Source organism: Sarcophilus harrisii, chromosome X (assembly GCF_902635505.1).
Source record: "Sarcophilus harrisii chromosome X, mSarHar1.11, whole genome shotgun sequence".
NCBI lineage: Eukaryota > Metazoa > Chordata > Mammalia > Dasyuromorphia > Dasyuridae > Sarcophilus > Sarcophilus harrisii.
In genome coordinates this window covers 14630080-14644943 of record NC_045432.1, presented here as the reverse complement: position 1 = coordinate 14644943, position 14864 = coordinate 14630080, and the positions used below count along the sequence as shown (strand labels likewise).

Genomic DNA, 14864 nt, shown 5'->3' with positions numbered 1-14864 from the left:
GGAGGGAGGGGAGAGAGAGAGAGAGAGAGAGAGAGAGAGAGAGAGAGACAGACACAGAGAGAGAAAAGGAGAGAGGGGGAAAAAAGAAAGAGAGAAGGAGAGGAGGAAGAGAGAAAGAGAGACAGAGAGAAGGAGAAAAAATAAAAAGAGAGAGGAGAGAAGGAGGAAGAGAGAGAGACAGAGTGAGAGAGAAGGAGAGGAGAAAAAAAAGAGAGAGAGAGAGAAAGAGAGAGAGAGAGAGAGAGAGAGAGAGAGAGAGAGAGAGAGAGAGAGAAAGTGACTGCTGCATGTACCTTCCCTCTGCCCTAGCCCCAGCGTTGGGGCTGAGCCAGTCGTCTCCTTCTTTAAGATTCTGGTCACAGCAGATGCTAAATTTTCGAAGACTTAGCATGATCTTTCTCTTCATACACAGACACTGCTGCTGCCGCCGCTGCTGCTGGCAGAGCCCGAGGAGAAGGGTCAAGTGTCCACCCCAGGGCCCCAGCTAGAAGAGGGGACAGACAGTAAGTATTCTCCTCTCTTGTGCAGCTTATAAATAGACCAGTTTCAGGGGTTTGGGTTTGGGTTTGGATGTGAAGAATTCTGTTTCTCCCCCTCCTCCCCCCCACCTCCTGTGGGACAAGTGGAAAGGAGAAGGGAAAGAGTATGAGGAGAGGGGGACCAGAGAAGCTGGATTGGCTCCATCTTGGCCCCAAATCAGTCCCAAGATGACTGGGGTAAAATGAGCTTTGGAATGGCCTCCCTTGGGGTGGGGTGGGAGCTGTGTGTGTGGTAGTGGGAAGGATGCTCTCTGTGCTTATAGACTAGTGTCTAATCTAGTGGAGATGGCAACAACAGAGACAAGGGGGAGGGAGGGGGGAAAGGGAGAAGAAGAGGGAGAGGGAGAGGGAAAAGGGAGGGAGACAGAGACAAGGGAGTGAGGGAAGGAGAGAGACAGAGAGAAGGAGAGGAGAGAGAGGGAGAGGAAGAGGATGGAGGGAGACAGACAGAGAGAAGGGAGGAAGGGAAGGAGAGAGAGAGAGAGAGAGAGAGAGAGAGAACGAGAATGCTGCCATGCCCTGATTTAATGAATTGCTCTTCCAGGCAGCCCGGGGGCTGTGGAGGAACTAGGCTGCTTTAAGACCTTCCACAAAAGTGACCAGATGCTGGAAGTTTTACTGGAGTCTGAGTTGCCACAATACCATAGAGTGGGAGAGGGCTTGAAGGGGAGGGGGCCTGATGCTCATTCGGCCCCAGGCATCTTGTGTCTGACTCTCCCAGCTGTTTTTCCCTTTCCCAAGGCCCGGGCCTTGCCATTCAGTGTACCTGTGCCCCTGCCTCTCAGCCCCAGCCTGCCAGAGCATCTCCAGCTCCGGGACTGGAGGTTTCCTCACTTCAGGTATCTAGGGCTCCCCACGGAGCAGAGGATCAGGCTCCTGGGTCCCGCTCCTCTCCGTGCCAGGAAATGCAGGCAAACACAACCTCAGCACTCAGGAGGCCCAGCTGGGGCTCCTAAGAAATGCCATGTAATGAGAATTTGCATGAATGGGGAAAACATTGGCAGGAAGAATATGCAAACATATGCACATCACCTTTTCTTCTAGTGGCTCCAATTCAGGTGGCTTCTCCAGACAGCAGGGGGGCCCTTAGGCTTGTGTGCTGAGTCATGTGATGCTCCCCTGCCACCTTTGCCAGGTGGGGCTGGCTTTCTTGTCCTCCTCACGCCGACCGGGAGGCTCCCTCCTCACCCACTCCCACATATTCAGAAGCCACTTGTTGGAGCTGGGTATGACCCAACTGTTAGAATGAGTGTGCTGGGCCCCTCCTTTCCCCTTTTCTGCCTTCTCCTCTCCCTCCCCAGATGTTCTGGGACTTCCCGTGGTCCTGGGCCATCCAGACCTTCACTGTGTGCAGCCCTGCCCCGAACCTCAGACCCTTCTTGCTATGGAAAACGAATAGACCTCTGCACCCCCCCCGGATCTCTGAAGGAAAGGGGATTGGGGTGACGGTCTAGATGATGGCGGTGGGGTTATTTCTTCCCTCTTCCATTGTCGGCCCACCTCAGTTGACTCGGGGACAGAGCAGCCTCCCCTTGGGCTCAGGGACGGCGGATATAGAACTCAGACAGTGGGGAATGAATAATCCCGTCTCCAGACCTTGGGGACATGATGGGCTTCCAGGGGATCAAATCTTTTAAGGGCAGGAGATTGTCTGCACCTTGCTTCGTGGGAATTTATTACTCAGAGCAATCCTAAATCTCTCTTCATATTGGTCCTGGCTCTGCTATCACAAGGTCCTGAAAGGCAGGAATAGGCTGTCTGCCTCTCCCCGTGTCTCCTGTCTTCCCTAGAATTACTGCACATGCTTGATCCTCCCTGACAATATCAGCGAAGCAGCCAGAGGCACCCCCCAACTTGCCAGGTATGCCCCACTTCAGGTTCGAGGGACTCTGTGGGCATTTACTCCCCAATCTCCTCCCCTGCAGTGACTCGGACTGGTCAGCCAGAGCCCACCATTATTTCAAAGCAAAGAATTCCACAAAATGCCGTCGTAATAAAAGTAGTGAGAGCCGGGGCTCACTGGCCCATAACTATCGCCAGGGTCGGGGAGAGTACACGCAGGTTGTTATAGAGTCCTGGCTATTTCTCTGGGGTTTTCTTATCCAAATGGTTTTTACCATTTCCTTCTCCAGCTCATTTTACAGATGAGGAAACAGAGGTAACCAAGTGAAGTGACTGGCTTGGGGTCATATAGTTAGTTAATGTCCCAGATCAGATTTGGACTCAGAAAGAGTCTTCCTGACTCCAATCCCGGTGCTCTCGCGACTATAGCACCATAGGGAATATGGACCGCCGGGGCACATATGGAGGGGTCGCTCACACCCCCGACCCTGAAGGGCATACTGAGGGTGCCGGTAGATTGTTTCTGCTGGGCCTGTTCCCGGCCTGTCAGCCGTGTGGATGACGTTTCTTCTTATCAGGTTTTAGTCCCCGCTGCTCTGGTGTGACGGCTGTTTGTCACTCGTGGCTCCACCAGACATGAGCTTGTGGAACATCTGCTTCCATCTCTTCCCTTGGCTGGAGTCTTCGGCTTAGGTGCCGAAAGCCTCTTAAACTTAGAAAAAGGAGTGGGTTCCACCTTCTCTTTGAGCTGAGAGGCCGGGGAATGTCACGTGTTCAGCTTCAGACTGGGGCAAAACCTTTGGCTGCTTTTCTCTCTTTAGGAGAGTCTGACAGTTCCCAGAACCTTGGCTATGACAAGCTTTTCATCTGCAAAAGGAGAATCTTGTTTCTGGGAGACAAGCTTTGGGAATACAGAACAGCTAGTCGGCTCAGGAGCTTCCATAAGCCTTAAGTCTATTTTTAAATTTCTCTTTCTTGATCATCGCCAGGGTCTCTGGTCCAAACCTCTTAGCTGATTTAGGGTTGGAAAGTCTTTGGGGTTGGTCGTTCCTAACTGACAAATGGTGGGACATGATGAAATCTTGTGTCTTATTTTTTGAGAGGCAGCTAGCTGATATAGTGGCTGGATCACTGGATCAGGGGGACCTGAATTCAAATCCAGCCTCAGATACTTACAGCCATGGAACCCTGGGTGAATCATTTAACCTCTGTTTGCCTCAGTTTCCTCACCTGTAAAATGAGAATCATACTAGCACCATCTCTCCAGGTTGCTGTAAAGACAAATTTTGAAAAGTGTCTAGCATGGTAGTTGGGACATAGTAGGTGCTATATAAATGTCAGCTTTTCCCAGGTAACTGGGCTTTAGAAATCTGTCTGTTCCTTTCTCATACCTTCATCAAGGATGCCTGCAATGTGTATAAAGATAGGTAACCAGAGGCCTATGGGTCAATAGCAGTTGCCATTTCTCAGGTGCCTTTGTTGGGTCATCCGAAGGTCAGCAATTTTTCTCAAGTGTTTGATACCTTTCCGGTACCTGGGCGCCTAGACAGATGTCCCCTTTAGCCCAGATATCTTCTGGATAGCCTTGGGTGGGCCCAGTTGCCATCATTTGGGGTTCTTTAGTGGCATTTTTGCTTCCTCGTGCAGTACCACATATCCCAGATCAGGATATCAATTGCATTGGCCCAGTCTCCTGGGAAAACCTTCCCAGCCTATTTCTGTAGACCACTCCCCTTCCTTATCTGCTAAATGGAGATAACAGTAGCATCTGCCCCTCACACTTCTTTTGAGACCAAAATGAGATATTTACAAAACACTTTGGGAGCCTCACTTGAGGTAAGTTTTTAACCCTAAAGTACCATACAATAGGAACTCTTAGAGGATGGTGGATAACAAGTCAGTCTTGGAGTCCAAAAGGCTCCATTCAAAGCCTACCTTTGATCAGTGGATTGGCTGTGTCATCCTGGACAGGTCACTTGATTTTTCAGTGCCCTAGAGACTGTCCAAGACTATACATACATATATATACACACACACATATACATGTATATATATGTATATATATATATATATATATATACACACACACTATATATATGTATATATATATATACATATATATATGTATATATATATATATATATATATATATATATATATATATATATATATATACACACACATCAAGAAGGTACTGGCCTACATTGGTTGAGAACATGTATGGAGCAAGAACTTGTTGAACTGATGAAATCGCAGGCTTAGACCCATTTTTATCTATCTATTTGTATTCCTTCCTTCTGCAATGTACTTCTGGTTATAGACCCTTTTCACATTGCCCTTCTGGCTCCCTCCCTTGCCCTGCTGTCTTTCCTCGCTGCCTTTCTCTGTGTCTCTCTCCTCCTTCCCTATATCTGTCTCTCTTTGCCTCCCCCATAAAGACTCGGAATTGCATGCAGAACGGGGGTGTAGCTCATGTGGCATATGATCTGCATGTGCCTTCTAACTTCTAGAATGATTTCCTCAGCCCCTAATAGGAGGATGGGGTAGGGCCCAACTCCTCTGTTAGCCCTCACGGGCCCTGTGGCAGCCATGGGTGTGTGAAACTGTGTTCCCTTTTGATCTGTAAAATTAACACTCTGAAATTCTGTCCCCTTTGATTCTTGGCCTCCCAGACTCCAAAGAGGCTATGAGAGTATATTTCTCAGGCTGGTCCATTTCTAAGGCAAATCACCCCCACTGATAGCCAGATCCCCATTCAAAATTCAGGCTGAAAAAGCCTTCAAAGTAATTTCAATTGGGAGATCCTGGTCCGATCAGCCCAAACTGCCCCCAGCCCCCTGCCAAGATCTGCTCATAAAATAGGTTTCTGCTCACTCATTCTTTGCAGAATGGCCCAAGTAGTATGCTTTGCCTCTTTGGCATAGCTTCCAGGACCCTGCCCGCTGTAAAAACATTCTCTTCTCAGTGAAAATCCTTTTGTTATTTCTCTGTCAGGACTTTGCCACTGAAGAAGTCAGTCTTTCTAGCAAAGCTGGCTTTTCATCCAACAATAAGTTTCCCTTTTTGCCACCTAAAACTCTTCGGTTTGTGAATTCTTACATGAAGGACTGCGCCGACCAAAGATTCCCACCACTCTCTGGCTGCTACTAGAACCCCAGCAGCAGCAGTCACACCTTGTGACCCGAATGCTGTGAGACATCTGTGTCTCATCCGGCACAGGCCTCCCATCTGTCCCCATGCCGGAAGTCTGGTAATAGGGCTTTAAGAAAGTTTGTCCGCGTCTGTCAAATGTGTCTGGAGGGAAGGGGAAGGGCTAAAAATCTCCCTTGGGAGCGATTATGGATTGGCAGCTTGGTTGGTCCGTTCCTTTGGTGACACTGTGCCTCTGGGTGATTGCCAGAGGGCGTCTGGTTTGGAGACCTTTGCTTAGTTACTCCTCACCTGCTTGGACAGGTGCTTCACTCCTGGGCATTGTGCCTTCTAGGGATCATTCAGACAGTTGGCAAGAGACCAGACTACTGAGGCCTTTCCAGTAGCCACTCCCTCCCCTCTTAGATGAGAGAGTATCCAGGTACTCAGACAGGGGATTACCCCCAGGGAGTTGACAGAAATCTCTATTTCCCAAGATGACAGACACTATTGACAGTTACAGAGAATTTGAGATGTCAGGGGAAGGAAAAGGAGGGGACAAACATTTCTCAGCACCTATTGTGTGTTTGATCCTCACAACTCTGGCAGGTAGGTGCTATTGTGATCCTTATTTTACAGTTGAGGAAACCGAGTCAGACAGAAGTTAAGTGACCAAAGTCACACAGCTAGTAAATGCCTGAGACAGAATTTGAATTCAGTTCTTGACTCCAGACCCAGAAATCAATCCACTGGGCCACCTATCTGCCAGCTCTGGCTAGATCACACCATCAGAGAATTTGAGAGGGTAAAGAAAACAGAAGCAAAATAGATGCCAATAATGTGGCCTTCTGTCATTTCATTCATCTTTGCTCTGCAATTTCTACCCTCCTCTCCTCCCTCTGACTTGCTGAAGGTCACACAGCCATTAACACCCCTTGAAGTTGAGATTGAAACCTTTGTCCTCTAACTCTGAACTTGGGTTCTTCCAAATATAATTCTGAGGGAGAAATTAGCACCTATATTTCAATAGCAAGATTAGGTTAATGTTCTCCTTTGCATATAATGTCCTTTTTGCAAGGCCTGGACATAAACCTCAGAGTAATAAGTCTCTGATGGTGGGATTCAGGCACTGGAGAAGTCTGCCTCTGCCTACCAAGTGTGACTATCCCCCTGCCTCAGTGCTGAATTTTTCATTGCGAGAACCAGTCTGTTTTTGGCTACCAGGTGAGAGCAATCCTGCAGTCAGCAGGATTATTATCCTGGGATGGGCTAGGTTCCCTGATAGGAGTCTCCATTTCTATAGCAACTTGATAGTTCCAAATTTTCCTCTCCTTCCCCCCCCAAATGACAGGTAGTCCAATACATATTAAATATGTTAAAGTATATGTTAACTACAATCTATGTATCCGTATTTATACAGTTACCTTGCTGCACAAGAAAAATATGATCTAGAAAGAAAGAAAACACCTGAGAAGGAAAACAAAAATGCAAGCAAACAATAACAGAAAGAACCACATGTATTTTGAAACCCATTCTATAGAAGAGGCTTAAAACTGAGGCACAGATAGGTTAAACATGAGAAGACTATTCAGGAGCCAAACTCTGTGAAGGTAGTGGAATAAGTCACAAGGCCAGAAGTGGAGGGAAATGATGACTCTCTGACACTTGGGCTGTCACATCTCTGTCTACCTCCCCATAAACACAAAGGGGAATAGTCTTGGGTTGGAACCCAGCCAGCCAGCCTCACCTTGAATCATTGGTCACATCCTGCTTAGCAACAGTTGTTAGGTAGGACGATCTCAGGCTGCCTGTCCCCTCTTTGGGAAGTCACTGGAGCAAGAGAGGTCAAGCTGTAAGAAAAGAGGAGCTAGAGTGCAAAAGGGGAGCCCAGCTGTCTGAAGAGTTGTTCAGGACCTGCGCTTTGGTGGAGCTGTCCAAGGAGCGGGAGGTGCTGAAGAGGGAGGAGGTTCGAGGGTTGGGCCTGGGCTAAGCTGCCAAAGCTGAGGAAGGCAAAGGCCCTGCCCTCAGCCAGCCTAGTCAAGTTGGGCCAGTGACTTAGACTCAGAGAGCTAAAATGGGTAGCAGAATATGGTGGGAACATTACAAGGCGTGGTCCCTAATAAGAACTGCCATTCTTTTACCTACTTAGAGATTTTTAGACAGTGCTTTTCTCACCATATGCAGGGAAGGCGAGTAACACCAGTGTCCTTGTCCTTACATGTGGGAGCATGTAATGGACACTGATGTCAAACACAAGTCTTTTTGCTCCAAGGCAAAAGGCAAAGCGATTCCTAGAAGTGAAAGGGACATACTAAGCTGTGGTGACCTTGAGCAAACAGGTCACTTCTCTGCTGTAGGACTTGGTTTCCTCCTCTGTAAAATGAGGGGCCCGAGTTAGATAACTCCCAGGTCCCTTCTAGCTGTAGGGTACTGTATTAGAAAGAGTATTGAGAGACTTGGAGAGATAATGATAGTAGCACCCACCTTTTAGGGTTTTTTTGAGGATCGAATGAAGCAAGACTTAAAGTGCCATGGAATTGGGAACTCTTCTCACCACTCTCAGGTAGACTTCTTCCCTCCCCAGAGTTGTTTTTTGTGCCTGGTAACTGGCCTGTGCTTTAAGTTGCCCGAGGCCTTGGCCGAGGAGAATTCTGAAGAGGGAGGCCATGATGATGTTGTGTCAAGAGGTTAGCGATTGCTATGCCTGAACAGAATGTCTGAGCCCCTCTTTGTTTATTCTCCCTCCCACATATGCATGTGTCCCAAGCCCCAGGACCTCTGGCAGGGTGTGGTAAGGGAAGCCTCTTGTGTTCTGATGAAGAAGGGGTCTTTGCCAGCCTGTCTGCAGCGTTTCCCTGGCCAGACCGTCTCCTCCAGGGGGGTGTTGGCTTTTTGTGTCCCCCTTTTCTGTGAAGGGGGCACGGCACGGACAAGCAAAAGGTGCCAGGTAAGGCTGATATGGCAAGTTTTTCTTTTTTTTTTCTTTTTTTCTTTACCCCTAATTTTATTTTGAAATCTCCAAGTATCTTTCTTTTTATCTTAATAGTAGTTTTCCAAATACATGTAAAAATAATTTTCAACATTGACTTTTGTAAGACTTTGTGTTCCAGATTTTTCTCTCTTCCTCCCTTACCTTTTCCCTCCCCAAGATAGCAAGCAATACGATATAGCTTAAACATGTGCAATTCTTTTACACATATTTCCATATTTGTCATATTATGCAAGAAAAAATCGGACCAAAAGGGAAAAAACAGGAGAAAGAAAAAGCAAACATAAAAGGGGGGGAAATACTATGCTTTGATCCACATTCAGTCTCCATAGTTCTCTCTCTGAATGCAGATAGCATTTTGCATTCCAAGTCTATTGGAATTGTCTTAATTTGCCGCATTGCTGAGGAGAGCCAAGTCCATCACAGCTGATCATCACATAATGTCAGCAAGTGTTTCTGAAGCCCAGATGTACCAAGTTAAAGTCTTTCTTACCAGTAAATCAGCCCATTCAAACAATTTTTTTATATAGCTTTTTATTTACAAGTTATATGCATGGGTATATTTACAGTCAATTTACAATTACCAAACCTTTTGTTCCAATTTTTCCCCTCCTTCCCCCCACCCCCTCCCCTAGACGGCAGGATGACCAATACTTGTTAAATATGTTAAAATATAAATCAAATGCAATATTAGTTTACATGTCCAAGCAGTTATTTTGCTGTACAAAAAGAATCAGACTTTGAAATAGTGTACAATTAGCCTGTGAAGAAAATCAAAAATGCAGGCGGACAAAAATAGAGGGATTGGGAATTCTATGTAATGGTTCATAGTCATCTCCCAGAGATCTTTTGCTGGGCGTAGCTGGTTCAGTTCATTACTGCTGTATTGGAATTGATTTGGTTCATCTCATTGCTGAAGAGGTCCACGTCCATCAGAATTGATCATCATATAGTATTGTTGTTGAAGTATATAATGATCTCCTGGTCCTGCTCATTTCACTCAGCATCAGTTCCTATAAGTCTCTCCAGGCCTTTCTAAAATCCTCCTGTTGATCATCCAAATAATTTTTTAAAAAGAAAGGGGGGAAAAGTAGTTCTTCAGAAGCAACCAACATACGAGTAGTCTGATAGTGTGTGCAGTGCTCCATACCTATTGTTCCCTACCTCTGCAAAGACTATTCCATACCTAGTCCTTCACACCTTCCGAAAAAAATTTTAAGTTGCATTTTTCTTATCTTTGGGGCCAAACTTGGCCATTAAAATGATACAGAATCTGCTTTCTGTTTGGTTGTTTCTGTTTCTGTTCATTTTACTCTGCAGCAGTTTGTAAGCCTTCCGTGCTTCTCTGAATTCATTAGTTCTTCTGAAGATGTGATCATATTCTATTACGTTCATGTACCCCCATTTACTTGGCCACTTCCTAGTCAATGGGCACCAACTTTGCTTGCAATCCTTGATTACCACAAAAAGTGTTGCTAGGAATATTTTGTAACTTTCCGTCTTTGATCTCCTTGAGGGATATATCTGACAGTGGGATTTCTGTGTTATTGTTTGTCTAAGTTCTCTATATTTCCCTAGTTTTCATATCAGAACCATATTTGTCTCATTAAAGGAGTTTGTTATTGTTTTCTTTCTCAATTTTTAAAGATAATTTTTATAACTTAATTATTAATAGTTCTTGAATAGAATTCCCCTGTAAATCTATCTGGACCAGGGATTTTTTTCTTTGGTAGTTCCTTTATGGCTGTTTAATTTCATTTTCTAATTGGGTTGTTTATGATTTCTGCTTCATGTTTTGTTAATTTGGGAATTTCATATTTTTGTATTTCTTTTAAATTCTCTTTTGCTAGATTCTAATTGTGCTTAATGAGTTCTAATCATTTTTCCCTCTGTTGTGATTTTGCCTTATCCATTTATTATTTGGGTAATTAGATTTTCCTCCCTCTTTTTGATTGGGTCAGCTAAAGGTTTATCAACCTCATTAGTATTTTCCCAAAACCAGCTTTTAATTTTGTTTATCAATTCCACAGTCTTGTTTTTAGTGTTATCTATCTTCTAATTTTCAAGATATCCTTTTCTGTGCTAATTTTGTGGTCATTTATTTCCTAATTGTTCCTTCTAAATGTATACTTAGTTCATTAGTCCTCTCTTTTATTTTATTATTGAATGTTTTCTAAGATAACAATTTGTCTTCTGAAGAATGCTTTAGCCGGATCCCATATATTTTGGTATGTTGTCTCCCAATTATCTTTCAGTAATTAATTGTTTCTCTGATCTATTCTTTGACTCATTATTCAGAATGTCACTATTGGGCCTCCTTTTCAGACCGTATCTTTTGCTTCTGTTTTTAATATTAAATATAATTTTGTTGTATTATGGCCTGTATATTTCTACTTTTTGACATGGATTGATCATTTCTCTTTACTCAAGTACATGATATGTTTTTGTAAAACAATAAGAAATATGCCTATGAATATTCCCATTCTTAAATATAGGCAACTCCCAGCTAAAGAAGCTCTCTCAATATAGGTTGGCACATCCTGTGTCACTGACAATCTCAGCTGTTTATGCACTACAGCGACTTTCCCAAGGCTACACATACAGTATTTTAGACGTGGACTTGGGTCTTCCTGATTTCAAGGCCAGTCTTCTGACTCCTGTACATCTTTATCTGGCTCCCACTTAGAAAATTCCATAAATGATTCTGATTAACTTGTCTAGCACTTCATTCAGCTCTATATTTCCCTTTTTCTTTTCAATTTAATCTAGCTCTGGAAAGAACATTAAATCTCCCCAAGATGTAGTAATAATAATTGACTTTTTTCTGATTGAGTTAAGTTTTCCTTTATGAATTTAGACTCTATATCCATTAGTGGATGGCCACTTACTGTTGATATTATTCTAGTATCTATGGTTTGTTTAGGTGTGGTACATGTGCCCATACTCTCTCAGTGTTGAGAATCAATTTTTTTTGCTCTATACTATAGATAGCATTTTGATGGTCCTGGCTTTTTCTCCCCAACCTCAATTTCCTGCTTCATGGAAAATTTTGTTTCAGCCTCTCATTTCTATTTGGTCTATCTTAGATTTTCAGTTGTTCTCATCTGTGACAGTTTGGGGATCTCTTTCTTATCCGGTTAACTATTTGGGAGCTATCAAATCATTTAACCCATTCACATTTCAAGTTGGGATTTGCAGGCTCATGGCTTCCATATATTTTTATAGATTCATCTTCCTTTTGTACAGGTTTTTATCCATCCCATATTCTTTTCCTTTCTTTTATCTAATCCCTTCCCTCCATTGCTTTTAGAACCCATGCTGTTGTTGGGAGCATAAAGACATTTTTATGTCTTTCAATACCTACAAATTTTATAGGGTTGCATCTATAGCTTCCCCCTGACTCTTACTTCCTTGCTCCCTGTCTGCATTACTTCTCATTTTGATATTCTTATAAGAAATGGAGATTTATTTCGACAAAGCTTCAGGATGCAGTCGTTGGAGTATTAAATCATCCCTTTCTCCCACTCACTTTTCTTTTTTCTGATTATTCAACTTCCCCTTAAATCTTTAAACTTTAGGTCTTTTTTCTTCCTTTGTGATCCTTCTTTGTCCTTTAGTTTACTCTTAAGTTCAGGTCATTCACTGGCATATGTTGAATTTTAATATTTTTCCTTTGCTTCTTTTATGCCCACTTTTCTTTCACTTCTATATTTTTATATTCCAACTATGTCATTTTCTCTTTCAGAGTCTCTGATTCTATGGAAAGAATGTTCATCTTATCCTCTAAGTTTTGTATTCCATTATTGGCTTCTTTGAATTCTGTGTTAAAAGCTCTGGTTTCCCAACTAACTTAATTTTGAATGTTTTTAATATTTTTATTTCTTCTTTGAACCTCTTTTGTTTCACCTTTGAATCTTCTCCATTTCTAGAATGTCTTAGTAGTCTACAATCCCTGGGGAAGCTTCAGAATTCTCTTTTTGATCATGGAATTTTGATTGTTTTTTTTCAGTAAGTGTTTCGGCCTTTCTTTGATTTCTACTCATTCTTCCTTCTATTTTATGAGCATTCTGCTTATGAACTAGAGTTTTAGGGGGGGTTGGTTTTGAGGGTTTTGGGAAGGATCCTTCAGGATTCCTGTATTCCCTATCAATCAATTAAGAATTTATTAGGTTTTTCTTTCCCCTCTTTCCCACCGTTGCTCACATCCCAGAATATTATTAGCCTCTTCTCATTAGGTCCAGCCTGAGGGGAAGAAGACTAGACCCAGCTGGGTTTCCAGTTACCTTTTTCTCAGGCATAGAAGCTTTTTCCCTCTAATTGTCTCTGTATTGCCCTCATCTTTTCATCTCCTCTCCTCTAGTCTCTTACTCTCTTTTTTGTTACTTTTCAGGCATGTATATGCCTGGGTTTGGATTTTTTAAGTTTCTGAAGTTTGAGAAATTCCTAAAAGAATAACTACTCGGCTATCTGGTTAGTTGCAGGTTAAGTTTTGGATCAGCAAGGACACAAGGGATATCTTTCTATCTTGTGTACAGCTATCTATATAGATCTCTCGATAAATATAAGAGCTGTAGGTGGACAGCTAGGTGGTGCTGCAGTGGATCAAGTGCTGGACCTGGAGTCGGGAAGACTCATCTTCCCGATTCAGATTTAGCCTTGGACACTTATTAGCTGAGTGACTGTGAAAATGTCAATTAACCCCATTTGCTTCATTTTCCTCCTCTGTAAAATGAGTTGGAGAAGGAAATGGCAATCCATTCCAGGATCTCTCGAGAGAAAATCCCAAATGGGGTCACAAAGAGTCGGGTATGACAGATAGATCTAGGTATAGATTATTGGTTCAGACAGTCTTTATTCCAACCCACCTATACTTCCATAACCCATTCCTTCAGGACCTTACTCTCCACCAGGGAATGAAGAAACAAAATTGTGAGAACGAATTTATAGCTGTTTCTGGTTAGAGATTTCTACCTCCCAAATAACATTTTTTTATGATCTCACAAGTGAAGTCAGCAAGCATTTATTAAGCACCTACTATGTGCCGGGCATAGTGCTAGGACTGAGGAAACAAAGAAGAGCAAAAAGGTGTTCTCTTTTTGTCTAGATGCCAAGTGGGTGCTGAAGTAATGAATCTTCTAGAAATATATTTTGACCCCAAGAGGTAAGTCTATGACATTAAAAAGACTAGTTGGAGAGGGGATTTTGAACAGTAGCAAAATTCATCAAATAACATCCCAGATATAGTCATCTATTTTATGTTCGACTCTAGTGACAAAGACGCTTCCTCTCCGGGGCTCATTTTATCCCCTTCTACCAAAGGGGAACTTTGATTTCTCTCCAGCCTCATTGGACTCTCTGCAGCCATGGGATGAGGTATTTGTAAGGGCCTAAGGCTCCAGGCTATGCTCTGTCTGTTGAAAAGGCAGCCAGTACTGGGCCTGGTGCATTCAGTTGTTTATAACAGCTTTCGGCTAGCCAAAAGGAGGGTAGTGGGAGCACAAACTGGTGTGGCGGAAATGCCATGCATATATCGGAATCTGGAGGGTTCTAGAAAGTTCTGCCTTTGACCAGAGGGTATGGAGCAGGTCAAGGGAGGGAGAATAGTATTGAAGACAGAAAATCTCAGGTCGTTGTACCATTTTGAGGAGTTGACCCCAAATCTAGAGCTGGGAGAAGCCGTGGGCACCAGCTTGTCCAACCCACCTCATTTTACAGAGGAGGAAACTGAGACCTGGGAAGGAGAAGTGATTGGCTCAAGGTTACATATGTTAGAGCTAGGTAAGACTGTGGGACAGCAGAAAGTGCACAGGCCCAAGAGGCTGGAAGCCTGGGGGCCTTAGCCCCTGAGGAAAAGTTGTTTGACCAAACCCTACTACCCAGTCCCCAGCCTGGGTTCAGAGGGGGAGCAGTAGTATAAAACCCTAACATGGAGGCCTCCTCCACTGGGTTGGGAATGGACAGAAATGGTGAACCCATAGAATCTGTTAAATTCCCTTTGCCTACTGGGGACTCAGTCTTAAGCTTTGGCAGACTGAAGAGAGGGCCAGTTACGAATGAAAGGCCTAGGTGACTTGGGGCACAAATAATAAAGCTCAGACTATCTCCTGTTTGGGTTTAGCTCTACCATGGGAGCCCAAGAATGGACTGTGAGGTTATTTGTTGGAGTGTCCAGGACCAGGTCTCTCTGTTCTTGGCCCAAGGACCTGAAAGGCACTCGGGCTGATCAAACAAACTCCTTACAGAAGTGAAGCCTGAATGAACCATACTGTGTTTCAGGCTGTAGGAAATCTCCCAGAAAAGCAATTATGGTAGAACACGCCACAAAGTCTTCCTTCAAAAGTGGTGCTAAAGGCAAGTCACTGCTT

The 14864-nt window shown here is 43.8% G+C and overlaps 1 protein-coding gene across 1 annotated transcript in view; it reads left to right on the top strand.

The window, feature by feature from the left end:
* FRMPD3 (FERM and PDZ domain containing 3) overlaps window positions 1-14864 on the top strand; it is a 75569-nt gene that overhangs the window by 7526 nt on the left and 53179 nt on the right. The window contains 1 exon segment of the mRNA XM_031945270.1: window positions 413-503. The gene's annotated coding sequence lies outside the window, so the exon portion shown is untranslated.